Raw genomic sequence first — 12,610 nt, 5'->3', positions numbered from 1 at the left:
TACATCCGACTCCTCTCGGCCTGCACTTCTTTGCTTCATCCATCTTGTCTAATTGGATGGCTGTACATGTATGGGCCACATGTGGGGCAGGCTCTGAATGGGTGTTCCTTCAGTCTCTGTTTTAATCTTTGCCTCTCTATTCCCTGCCAAGGGTATTCTTGTTCCCCTTTTAAAGAAGGAGTGAAGCATTCACATTTTGATCATCCATCTTGAGTTTCATTTGTTCTAGGCATCTAGGGTAATTCAAGCATTTGGGCTAATAGCCACTTTTCAATGAGTGCATACCATGTGTGTTTTTCTGTGATTGGGTTAGCTCACTCAGGATGATATTTTCCAGTTCCAACCATTTGCCTATGAATTTCATAAAGTCATTGTTTTTGATAGCTGAGTAATATTTCATTGTGTAGATGTACCACATTTTCTGTATCCATTCCTCTGTTGAAGGGCATCTGGGTTCTTTCCAGCTTCTGGCTATTATAAATAAGGCTGCGATGAACATAGTGGAGCATGTGTCTTTCTTATATGTTGGGGCATCTTTTGGGTATATGCCCAAGAGAGGTATAGCTGGATCCTCAGGCAGTTCAATGTCCAATTTTCTGAGGAACCTCCAGACTGATTTCCAGAATGGTTGTACCAGTCTGCAATCCCACCAACAATGGAGGAGTGTTTCTCTTTCTCCGCATCCTCCCCAGCATCTGCTGTCACCTGAGTTTTTGATCTTAGCCATTCTCACTGGTGTGAGGTAAAATCTCAGGGTTGTTTTGATTTGCATTTCCCTTATGACTAAAGATGGTGAACATTTCTTTGGGTGTTTCTCAGCCATTCGGCATTCCTCAGCTGTGAATTCTTTGTTTAGCTCTGAACCCCATTTTTTAATAGGGTTCTTTGTCTCCCTGTGGTCTAACTTCTTGAGTTCTTTGTATATTTTGGATATAAGGCCTCTATCTGTTGTAGGATTGGTAAAGATCTATTCCCAATCTGTTGGTTGCCGTTCTGTCCTAACCACAGTGTCCTTTGCCTTACAGAAGCTTTGCAGTTTTATGAGATCCCATTTGTCAATTCTTGATCTGAGAGCATAAGCCATTGGTGTTTTGTTCAGGAAATTTTTTCCAGTGCCCATGTGTTCCAGACGTTTCCCTAGTTTTTCTTCTATTAGTTTGAGTGTGTCTGGTTTGATGTGGAGGTGCTTGATCCACTTGGACTTAAGCTTTGTACAGGGTGATAAGCATGGATCGATCTGCATTCTTCTACATGTTGCCCTCCAGTTGAACCAGCACCATTTGCTGAAAATGCTATCTTTTTTCCATTGGATGGTTTTGGCTCCTTTGTCAAAAATCAAGTGACCATAGGTGTGTGAGTTCATTTCTGGGTCTTCAATTCTATTCCACTGGTCTATCTGTCTGTCTCTGTACCAATACCATGCAGTTTCTATCACTATTCCTCTGTAATACTGCTTGAGTTCAGGGATAGTGATTCCCCCTGAAGTCCTTTTATTGTTGAGGATAGCTTTAGCTATCCTGGTTTTTTTGTTATTCCATATGAATTTGCAAATTGTTCTGTCTAACTCTTTGAAGAATTGGATTGGTATTTTGATGGGGATTGCATTGAATCTGTAGATTGCTTTTGGTAAAATGGCCATTTTTACTATATTAATCCTGCCAATCCATGAGCATGGGAGATCTTTCCATCTTCTGAGGTCTTCTTCAATTTCTTTCTTCAGAGTCTTGAAGTTCTTATTGTACAGATCTTTTACTTGCTTGGTTAAAGTCACACCGAGGTACTTTATATTATTTGGGTCTATTATGAAGGGTGTGGTTTCCCTAATTTCTTTCTCGGCTTGTTTCTCTTTTGTGTAGAGGAAGGCTACTGATTTATTTGAGTTAATTTTATACCCAGCCACTTTGCTGAAGTTGTTTATCAGCTTTAGTAGTTCTCTGGTGGAACTTTTGGGATCACTTAAATATACTATCATATCATCTGAAAATAGTGATATTTTGACTTCTTCTTTACCAATCTGTATCCCCTTGACCGCCTTTTGTTGTCTGATTGCTCTGGCTACAACTTCAAGAACTATATTGAATAAGTAGGGAGAGAGTGGGCAGCCTTGTATAGTCCCTGATTTTAGTGGGATTGCTTCAATTTCTCTCCATTTAGTTTAATGTTAGCAACTGGTTTGCTGTATATTGCTTTTACTATGTTTAGGTATGGGCCTTGATTTCCTATTCTTCCCAGGACTTTTATCATGAAGGGGTGTTGAATTTTGTCAAATGCTTTCTCAGCATCTAATGAAATGATCATGTGGTTCTGTTCTTTCAGTTTGTTTATATAATGGATCACGTTGATGGTTTTCCGTATATTAAACCATCCCTGCATGCCTGGGATGAAGCCTACTTGATCATGGTGGATGATTGTTTTGAGGTGCTCTTGGATTCGGTTTGCCAGAATTTTATTGAGTATTTTTGCGTCGATATTCATAAGGGAAATTGGTCTGAAGTTCTCTTTCTTTGTTGTGTCTTTGTGTGGTTAAGGTATAAGAGTAATTGTGGCTTCATAGAAGGAATTCGGTAGTGCTCCATCTGTTTCAATTTTGTGGAATAGTTTGGATAATATTGGTATGAGGTCTTCTAAGAAGGTCTGATAGAATTCTGCACTAAACCCGTCTGGACCTGGGCTCTTTTTGGTTGGGAGACCTTTAATGACTGCTTCTATTTCCTTAGGAGTTATGGGGTTGTTTAACTGGTTTATCTGTTCCTGATTTAACTTCGGTACCTGGTATCTGTCTAGGAAATTGTACATTTTCTGCAGATTTTCAAGTTTTGTTGAATATAGGCTTTTATAGTAAGATCTGATGATTTTTTGAATTTCCTCTGAATCTGTAGTTATGTCTCCCTTTTCATTTCTGATTTTGTTAATTTGGACACACTCTCTGTGTCCTCTCGTTAGTCTGGCTAAGGGTTTATCTATCTTGTTGATTTTCTCAAAGAACCAACTTTTGGTTCTGTTGATTCTTTCTATGGTCCTTTTTGTTTCTACTTGGTTGATTTCAGCTCTGAGTTTGATTATTTCCTGCCTTCTACTCCTCCTGGGTGTATTTGCTTCTTTTTGTTCTAGCGCTTTTAGGTGTGCTGTCAAGCTGCTGACGTATGCTCTTTCCTGTTTCTTTCTGCAGGCACTCAGCGCTATGAGTTTTCCTCTTAGCATGGCTTTCATTGTGTACCATAAGTTTGGGTATTTTGTACCTTCATTTTCATTAAATTCTAAAAAGTCTTTAATTTCTTTCTTTATTTCTTCCTTGACCAGGTTATCATTGAGTAGAGCATTGTTCAATTTCCACGCATATGTGGGCATTCTTCGCTTATTGTTATTGAAGACCAGTTTTAGGCCGTGGTGGTCCAATAGCACGCATGGGATTATTTCTAACTTTCTGTACCTGTTGAGGCCCGTTTTTTGACCAATTATATGGTCAATTTTGGAGAAAGTTCCATGAGGAGCTAAGAAGAAGGCATATCCTTTTGCTTTAGGATAGAATGTTCTATAAATATCTGTTAAGTCCATTTGGCTCATGACTTCTCTTAGTCTGTCTACGTCTCTGTTTAATTTCTGTTTCCATGATCTGTCCATTGATGAGAGTGGGGTGTTGAAATCTCCTACTATTATTGTGTGAAGTGCAATGTGTGTTTTGAGCTTTAGTAAGATTTTTTTTTTATATATGTAGGTGCCCTTGTATTTGGGGCTTAGATATTTAGGATTGAGAATTCATCTTGGTGGATTTTTCCTTTGATGAATATGAAGTGTCCTTCCTTATCTTTTTTGATGACTTTTAGTACAAAATTGATTTTATTTGATATTAGAATGGCTACTCCAGCTTGCTTCTTCTGACCATTTGCTTGGAAAGTTGGTTTCCAGCCTTTCACTCTGAGGTAGTGTCTGTCTTTGTCTCTGAGGAGTGTTTCCTGTAGGCAGCAGAATGCAGGGTCCTCGTTGCGTATCCAGTTTGTTAATCTATGTCTTTTTATTGGGGAGTTGATGGTGAGAGATATTAAGGAATAGTGATTATTGCTTCCTGTTATATTCATATTTGGATATGAGGTTATGTTTGTGTGCTTTTCTTCTCTTTGTTTTGTTGCCAAGACGATTAGTTTCTTGCTTCTTCTAGGGTATAGCTGCCTCCTTATGTTGGGCTTTACCATTTATTATCCTTTGTAGTGCTGGATTTGTAGAAAGATATTGTGTAAATTTGGTTTTGTCATGGAATATCTTGCTTTCTCCATCTCTGTTAATTGAGAGTTTTGCAGGATACAGTAACCTGGGCTGGCATTTGTGTTCTCTTAAGGTCTGTATGACATCTGTCCAGGATCTTCTGGCCTTCATAGTTTCTGGCAAAAACTCTGGTGTGATTCTGATAGGTCTGCCTTTATATGTTACTTGACCCTTTTCCCTTACTGCTTTTAATATTCTTTCTTTATTTTGTGCGTTTGGTGTTTTGACTATTATGTGACGGGAGGTGTTTCTTTTCTGGTCCAATCTATTTGGAGTTCTGTAGGCTACTTGTATGCCTATGGGTATCTCTTTTTTTAGGTTAGGGAAGTTTTCTTCTATCTATCTTGTTGAAGATATTTACTGGTCCTTTGAGCTGGGAGTCTTCACTCTCTTCTATACCTATTATCCTTAGGTTTGATCTTCTCATTGAGTCCTGGATTTCCTGTATGTTTTGGACCAGCAGCTTTTTCCGCTTTACATTATCTTTGACAGTTGAATCAATGATTTCTATGGAATCTTCTGCTCCTGATATTCTCTCTTCCATCTCGTGTATTCTGTTGGTGAAGCTCGTATCTACAGCTCCTTGTCTCTTCTTTTGGTTTTCTATATCCAGGCTTGTTTCCATGTGTTCTTTCTTGATTGCTTCTATTTCCATTTTTAATTCCTTCAACTGTTTGATTGTGTTTTCCTGGAATTCTTTCAGGGATTTTTGCGATTCCTCTCTGTAGGCTTCTACTTCTTTATTAATGTTTTCCTGTGTTTCTCTAAGGGAGTTCTTCACGTCTTTCTTGAAGTCCTCCAGCATCATGATCAAATATGATTTTGAAAGTAGATCTTGCTTTTCTGGTATGTTTGGATATTCCGTGTTTGCTTTGGTGGGCGAATTGGGCTCCGATGATGCCATGTAGTCTTAGTTTCTGTTGCTTGGGTTCCTGCGCTTGCCTCTCACCATCAGATTATCTCTAGTGTTACTTTGTTCTGCTATTTCTGACAGTGGCTAGACTGTCCTATAAGCCTGTGTGTCAGAAGTGCTGTAGACCTGTTTTCCTGTTTTCTTTCAGCCTGTTATGGGGACAGAGTGTTCTGCTTTCGGCATGTAGTTTTTCTTATCTACAGATCTTCAGCTGTTCCTGTGAGCCTGTGTCTGGAGTTCACCAGGCAGGTCACTTGCAGCAAAAAAGTTTGTCTTAACTGTGGTTCCGAGGCTCAAGTTTGCTCGTGGGGTGTTGCCTATGAGCTCTCTGTGTTGGCAGCAACCAGGAAGATCTGCTCTGCCCTTTCTGGGAGCTTCTGTGCACCAGGGTTCCAGATGGCATTTGGCGTTTTCCTCTGGCTTCAGAGATGTGTGCAGAGTGCAGTCTTTTCTGGTTTCCCAGGCGTGTCTGCCTCTCTGAAGGTTCAGCTCTCCCTCCCACGGGATTTGGGTGCAGAGAACTGTTTATCCTGTCTGTTCCTTCAGGTTCCGGTGGTGTCACAGGGGTCCTGCTGCTCCTGGGCCCTCCTCTACGGGAACCCAGAGGCCGTATACAGTTTCCTCTTGGGCCAGGGATGTGGGCAGGGGTGGGCAGTGTTGGTGGTCTCTTCCGCTCTGCAGCCTCAGGAGTGCCCACCTGACCAGGCGGTGAGGTCTCTCTCCCACGGGGTTTGGGAGCAGAGAGCTGCTGCGGGCCGGGATCCGCGGGTTTGGGACTCCAGGTAAACACCGGAAGTGCCCGGTCCTAGAGGAATTTTGCCTCTGTGTGTCCTGAGTTCACCAGGCAGGTCTCTTGCAGCAGAAAAGTTGGTCTTACCTGTGGTCCAGAGGCTCAAGTGTGCTCGTGGATTGCTGCCTACGAGGTCTCCACGGTGGCAGCAACCAGGAAGATCTGCCGTGTAACACTTTATAAGCTAAATATTTCAAGTACTCTCTGTGATTTCATAGTGTATGATAATCTTCAGGGCACGGTGTTAGTTCCATGTTATATGCAGTTCAAGAGCATGATGCTTATTATTGTAATGATTATGTATTGGGAAAGATATATAGCAACTGTAAGTAATAATTTACTTCAATCTCTGTTTCTAACAGATAGGAATCGGTAATGTCCTCCTGCTTCTTCCTGAGGGAGCAATTCCAAGGTTCACATAGAAGGGAAGGCTTCCTCATTTCCATCTACTCATTTTTATAGAAGTTCACATGAAGTCATACTAGGCCATAACAATGTTACATTAAAAGAGAATCTCTGAAACAGTTTTTAACATGCTGTGTTTGTGTCTTCTCTCCCTTGTCATTTTCAATTCTAAGGATCATCATAGTTATCAGGTGATGAAAAGAAAATGAAAAGTATTCTGTCTCTCTATATAAAATTCTGTCATACCAGAAATCAAAATACTATCAGAGCTATAAATATGGCTTTCCAAAAGAAGTGTCTTCAAGAATTAATGATGGTGTCTGTAGGGATTTTTTATATCAGATTGCCAGGCTTCAAAAGTAAACTCAAAGGGAATCTAAATTCCATTGAGATGCACTCCTGTGGGGTGGGAAGGGTTGTATTAATAAGGAAGGAAGATCACTTGTAAATGACTTAAGGTCTCTATATGAGGAAGTTGATGCGACATCACCATGGAAACCATGCATAGTCAGTTATTTGGTCTAGCATCTATCAAAATACATTAAAAGCAATCCTAGCCACAGGACAAGAAAATTTCATGTGAGTAAAAAAACATTGATTATAATTTTGACTTTAGAATCCCTTAAGCATTGCCATCCACACAGTCATTCTCCTCAACACTGTCAATGTAATTCCTCTCTGCTGTGCCTCCCCAACCATCAATAACTGAGTACACGGTCCAGGGTATTCACTCAGCTTCAAAACACCCAGAGACTCCACTCACTAAATTGTACTAGGTTTCCTGAGAGCAATATGCTTATTGTCTTTCTTCAGGTACAAAATTACCAACATTCTTTCCTTAAGTAACCCATAATCTGTTCTTCTCCCGGGACAGAGGAAGCCAGATTTGTCTGAAAAGCAAGCCAGGAAGCCGAGACTTCAGAATCAGAGGCACATGTTTAAAACATGCTTCCCATGCCCCTGCCATACGTATTAAATAAATGAGAGGCTCATTCCCCAAAAACACACTCTTAAGGAAGCGATTTATGGGGTTTACAAGTAAATCAGACTTCTCAGGGATAAGTCCATTGGCAGCCAGGGTGAGCAGTTCTCAGGAGCTTCCAATAGCAGCTACTTTGTGCAGATGCAACACTCTCTGTAGCAGAGTTACTCTCTGCAGCTCGCTGGGGAGGCATGTCTACATATGGGTCCCATTACAGCTTTCTCCTGTGGCTAGAGGCACAACCTAATGGAGGCTCCCTGTGATCTGCTGCCTTATAGCCTACAACTCCTATTACTGAATTTCAGATTATTCTCTCTGACTAAAGGAAAGCAAATTCCTGCTGAGTCCTCTCAGCACTGATGATACAAAATTACTTTTTCTAAAATTAAACTCTCAAGGCTTTTTCTCAATGCCCCCTATGTTTTTCATCCGGGATAACAACACAGGGGTTATCCCCCCCAAGGTCATCCATCCCCCCACCCCCCATGCCAAGACCTAATGCTTGATGTACAAACTTTATCATAGCTCACAGGAGCTACTCTGCTTCCTTGGGATGCAAACCCAGCATGAAGAGCTAATCTCTTTCTTGGTAGTAGTTGAAACTTGTTATCTTGGGAACTTAGTGCATCCCTCAAGTTCCCTCACAGTGAAGCTACATGGTAAACATTTTTTGATCTCTCGAAACTCATGTAGAGTGTGCTGAGAAAATTCAGAGAAGGTAGTGAGTCAGATGCTGGAGTAACGAGGTCTGAGAAAAGAGTGGGCATGATGCAGCCAAGAGGAAAGAGGTCAAAGGAAGAACTGTGCATTGATGATTCCAACAGAAACAGTAGCCAGCACACATTCCGGGCACAGACGCCAGACTAAGGACCTAGCCTTTAACAGGATCAATGCTGAATCGACCTAGTTATCTTTTAACCTGACAATGGTGTATTATCTACCTGAAACAACAAATTAGAATAGCTTGGTGGTTTTGATGTGTCTTTAAATGTCTCCAAAAAGTGACAGTGTAATAAACCTACACTCATTGAGTTGGACACTCGTCATGAAGATATGATTTTCTATTTATATTCTACTATTAAACCTAAAATAAGTTATATCAGTGCATTATAGTTAAGATGTTCTTATTTCATTGGGTCTTCTTTTCATTGATGGGCTTTAAAATAATCTTTTTCTTAGTTATGACTTAATTTTATACTTAAAGGATATTATGATGGTCTAAATAAAATGATTATTCCATGCTTAGTCAAAAATAGGTACTTCAGATTGTGGTGGATATTTAGTTAGACACTGCTGCCCTTAATAAAAAGTTATCTAGAAGCATAATTTTATGAATGAATAAAAATGTATAAAACATATATTGACTTAAATAAGAGGAGCAAGAGAAAGCGGTTTCTTCCATGATAGTCTTCCCCCAAACCAGGTCAACTTAATTTTTAGACATTAGGCTAGTCCAAACTGAATAACAGCATACAAAATATTTTTTCCAACAGATCTTAAAATTGTCACAGATTAGAGATTTTGAAAGGAACACAATCATAAATTTAATGCTTTCCCCAAACTGTATCAAAGAAGAGAAATACAGACACTGATGAAAAAAATTAACAATATCTGAACAAAGTCAGTACTTTGGTTCATAATCAAGTAACAATGAAGGTTGGCTATTTCACAAACACATTGTGTAAGACATCGTCTGTATCAATAGCAGTGTGAGAATATCTCATGAGTCTCTATTCCTTATAATCATGTAAATTTAATACAAGTCCAAAATGGAAAACTACATATATGACTTTGATTCTGTTTCTAGTAAGTTAAATAACCAGAACCAACACGTCCAATGACAAATACCAACCAAACGACAGAATACAGAAGAACATCTACTTAAAGCCATTTACGTGCTATAAGAGGATAGAAATGAATGTCCAGAGATGCCTTGGTGCAGTGCGACAAATCTAAGCCTGCGATGCATTCCCAAAGACGTGGCTGAGCAAACTAAGAATTGCTTTAGACAACCCTCCTCTAATAAGACAGGAAAAGCTAGATTCTGAAATTTGAAGGGATTGGGATTTAGTAAATCCCATGTCTATCTGTTTGAACTCCAAAGACAGGAACCCAAGGAATGAGTGTAACTGGGATTAGCGCAGCTGTGGTCAGGTTCCTCCAGAGCTTTACTCGGAACGTCCCAGGAACTCAAATCTGTAAACTGTTTAAAAAGGATCCAGGATGCTATGGCATGGCAGGAACATCAGAAAATTCCCACAGGATAATCATATCTTAGTTCTTCAATTAGGTCCACAAACATTCTTCAAATATAAATTTGCCATACATGGACATGGACAACATAAAATAGCATCAGCTAGTATTTGGTCAACCAAATATATCCCACAAAAGTCGGTCATTAGTCCTCAAACAAAAATTTCAAATAATTATAACTTTATACTATGGGAAATAAAGACACAATACTGAGAGTATATATATGTATCATATGTCTACATGAGTCTGAATAGAAGGCAGAAGGCATCAGATCGCTTGACGCTGGAGTTGCAGTCAGCTATGGGCTGACCCAGGTGCTGGGAGTTGAACTTACCTCTTGTATAAGAACAGTCTGTTCTCTTAACCACTGACCCATCTCTCCAGCTCCATAAAGTAAATGTTTGATAGATATAAAATTCCAATGAAAAGTTAGTAAACCTAAACTTCTACTTGAAAATGAGCCAGAGAAATTCTAGAAATTAAAAATGATCCTAAGCAAAATTAGAGTTTTATAAACAGTTTCAACAGATTTTCCATAGCTCTGGGAAGAATTTAATACACTGAAAATATGCCATAGTAAAATATTCATGCTAAATTACAAAAGGAAAAAGGGACAAAAGGTAGACAAGTGACAGACACAGGTGTAACAAGCATGGTCTAATTTGTTTTTAATTGGGATTGCAGAAGAAATTTTGAAAGAAACAATTCTTGTGGAACTACACACTCATTGAGTTATTTGTTGAACCAACGAAAAAGATCACTTTGTAGATGTATAAAACAAAATGATATCGGAATCTCATCAAGAAATTGAAATAACCCAGTGCAGCACTTCCCAACAGAGCCAGGCAAGCTCAGAGGTACCGTAATGGTGGAAGCCAGTGCGGTGGTGGCTTGTCATGCACACCTATTGCACACTCAGGATGTGAGGAGTGCAACTAACTAACCAAATTCTAATACGATTTGAAAAAGCACAGATTTGATTTAAATAACCGCAAATGGTTATTGCCTTTTTTTTCATCTTTATTAAATTGGGTATTTCTTATTTACATTTCAACTGTTATTCCCTTTCCCGGTTTCCAGGCCAACATCCCCCTAACCTCTCCCCCTCCCCTTCTCTATGGGTGTTCTCCTCCTCATCCTCCCCCCATTACCACCCTCCCCCCAACAATCACATTCACTGGGGGTCAGTCTTGGCAGGACCAAGGGCTCCCCTTCCACTGGTGCTCTTACTAGGCTATTCATTGCTACCTATGAGGTTGGAGCGGAGCATCAAAACCATACTACTGCAGCATAAAGGCGAACATGAACACCTTTAAGGAAATCAAAGTAAAGACACCTTGAGGAACAGTTTGGGTAGCTCTGTTCTCTACAGAAACATGGAGCTCAGTAAACAATTAAACATGCAAAGACTAAATGGCTATGCTCTTTTTTCCTTCCAAAGCATGGGGTTGAGTTGAATTCTAACTCAGTGTTAGTCCTGGAGTTGGGAGTGCAGAAGGAAGAATGGGATTTGATAGACACAAGGGCTTCCGTAAACAGATAGTTCTGTCTGCCTAAAGCATGGGATGAAAGAAATGGGTTTATGTTCTAGAAACACAGATGACCCTTGGGAACATGTTATGGATCTAGATGTTAGCATATATGTGATCAACTTGTTTCTGGGGACAGTGAAGTGAAAGTGATATCTTTCTAAAGACTAGCCCCGACCATCAATACAGAGTTGGTCAATCGACTTTACATTTCCAAATTGGCTTTTTACTTGTTTTGTACATCATCTGCATCTCCATAACCATAAACGTTACTTTTTTAACATGGAATTTGAGTACTGTTTCAAATTGCAGAATTGAATTGCCAAAGAAGAGTCTGGTCACCTTATGTCAAAGGCTAAACTTCTTTCTCAGAGGTAATTAGAGGCCATCTAGATTGGCCACAATCCTTTGAATAATAAGATCGGAATGTGGGTTTTCTGGAAGCTTGTATACAAGTCCTTGGATATTGGACTGGGGAGAGAATATTAGAAAGGGTGTACAGTCCATGTCCCACAAAGGAATATTTCTGTTTTGATCTTGAGGTGCTGAAAAAAATGCCATGCATTCAGTAGAAAGATCCTTTCAATCTGGACCTTTTTCCAGGCTAGTGACATATAGGACAGTTCCTTCCTGTGAAGCCTAATACCCTTAGCTTCAGTCCTCTGCCAGCCCATGGCACAATGAGAACCAATGAGCATTCTGCAGCAGGCTGTGTTGGCGGGCGTGAAATTGCGGTGTTGGTTGTAGAAGATTGTGCTTCCACATCGCAGGTCTCTAAGTCATTTACCTGTGTCTCCAGCTGAGGTCACACATCCACCACACTGTTTTACTTTTGATGGCGTGTTCATCGAATTGCAGGAGCCACTCAACTCTGTGTCGTAAAATGGAATTAAATATGTTTGCTCAAGCCAGACTGGTGGAATTGCTCTGAGCATACGTAAGGTAGGTTACAGAAAGCTGTGACGTCTGGAAGGTTGGTCCATTAAATTCATTAGCCACTTAATGATACTTTTACCTTGTGATAGATGCTTTAAGATACAAGTCCATGGGTAGCTTCATGTGCAATACATTGTTTGATCATACTCACATGTTCATTTGCTCAAAAGCAAATACATTAATTATCTCCAGGGTCCCTACCTTATAAACTAAGGCACAGAGAATTTAAGCAACTGGACCGAAAACAGACAACTAGCATCAGGTCATGCCTTGGATCCAAGGCTTAAAGCTAATGAATAAAAACTAGAATATTATCTCCAGAGCCAAAAACAAAACAAAAACAAAAGAGCAACCGCTCTTGAATTATATATGCATGCATATAATTAAGAACTTAACACCTGTACATGACCATCCAGGAAGACTTCACCCAGAGAGCACATCATGCCTTGGCCCTCCATGGTGAAAGCAGAAATGCATACAAAACCTGACATGACTTCTTTTCATATGGTTTATGTTTTTGCCTCATTTGGGGTCTATCATTG

The 12,610-nt window shown here is 39.9% G+C and overlaps 1 protein-coding gene across 8 annotated transcripts in view; it reads right to left on the bottom strand.

Annotated features, from left to right (window-relative positions):
* Positions 1-12,610, bottom strand: part of Lama2 (laminin subunit alpha 2) — a 647,931-nt gene that overhangs the window by 433,579 nt on the left and 201,742 nt on the right. The gene's annotated exons all lie outside the window — the stretch shown is intronic.

The sequence above is a fragment of the Rattus norvegicus genome, chromosome 1, assembly GCF_036323735.1.
Source record: "Rattus norvegicus strain BN/NHsdMcwi chromosome 1, GRCr8, whole genome shotgun sequence".
Lineage (NCBI taxonomy): Eukaryota > Metazoa > Chordata > Mammalia > Rodentia > Muridae > Rattus > Rattus norvegicus.
Note: the sequence above shows the minus strand (reverse complement) of the source record. Positions and strands in the feature narration are given on the sequence as shown.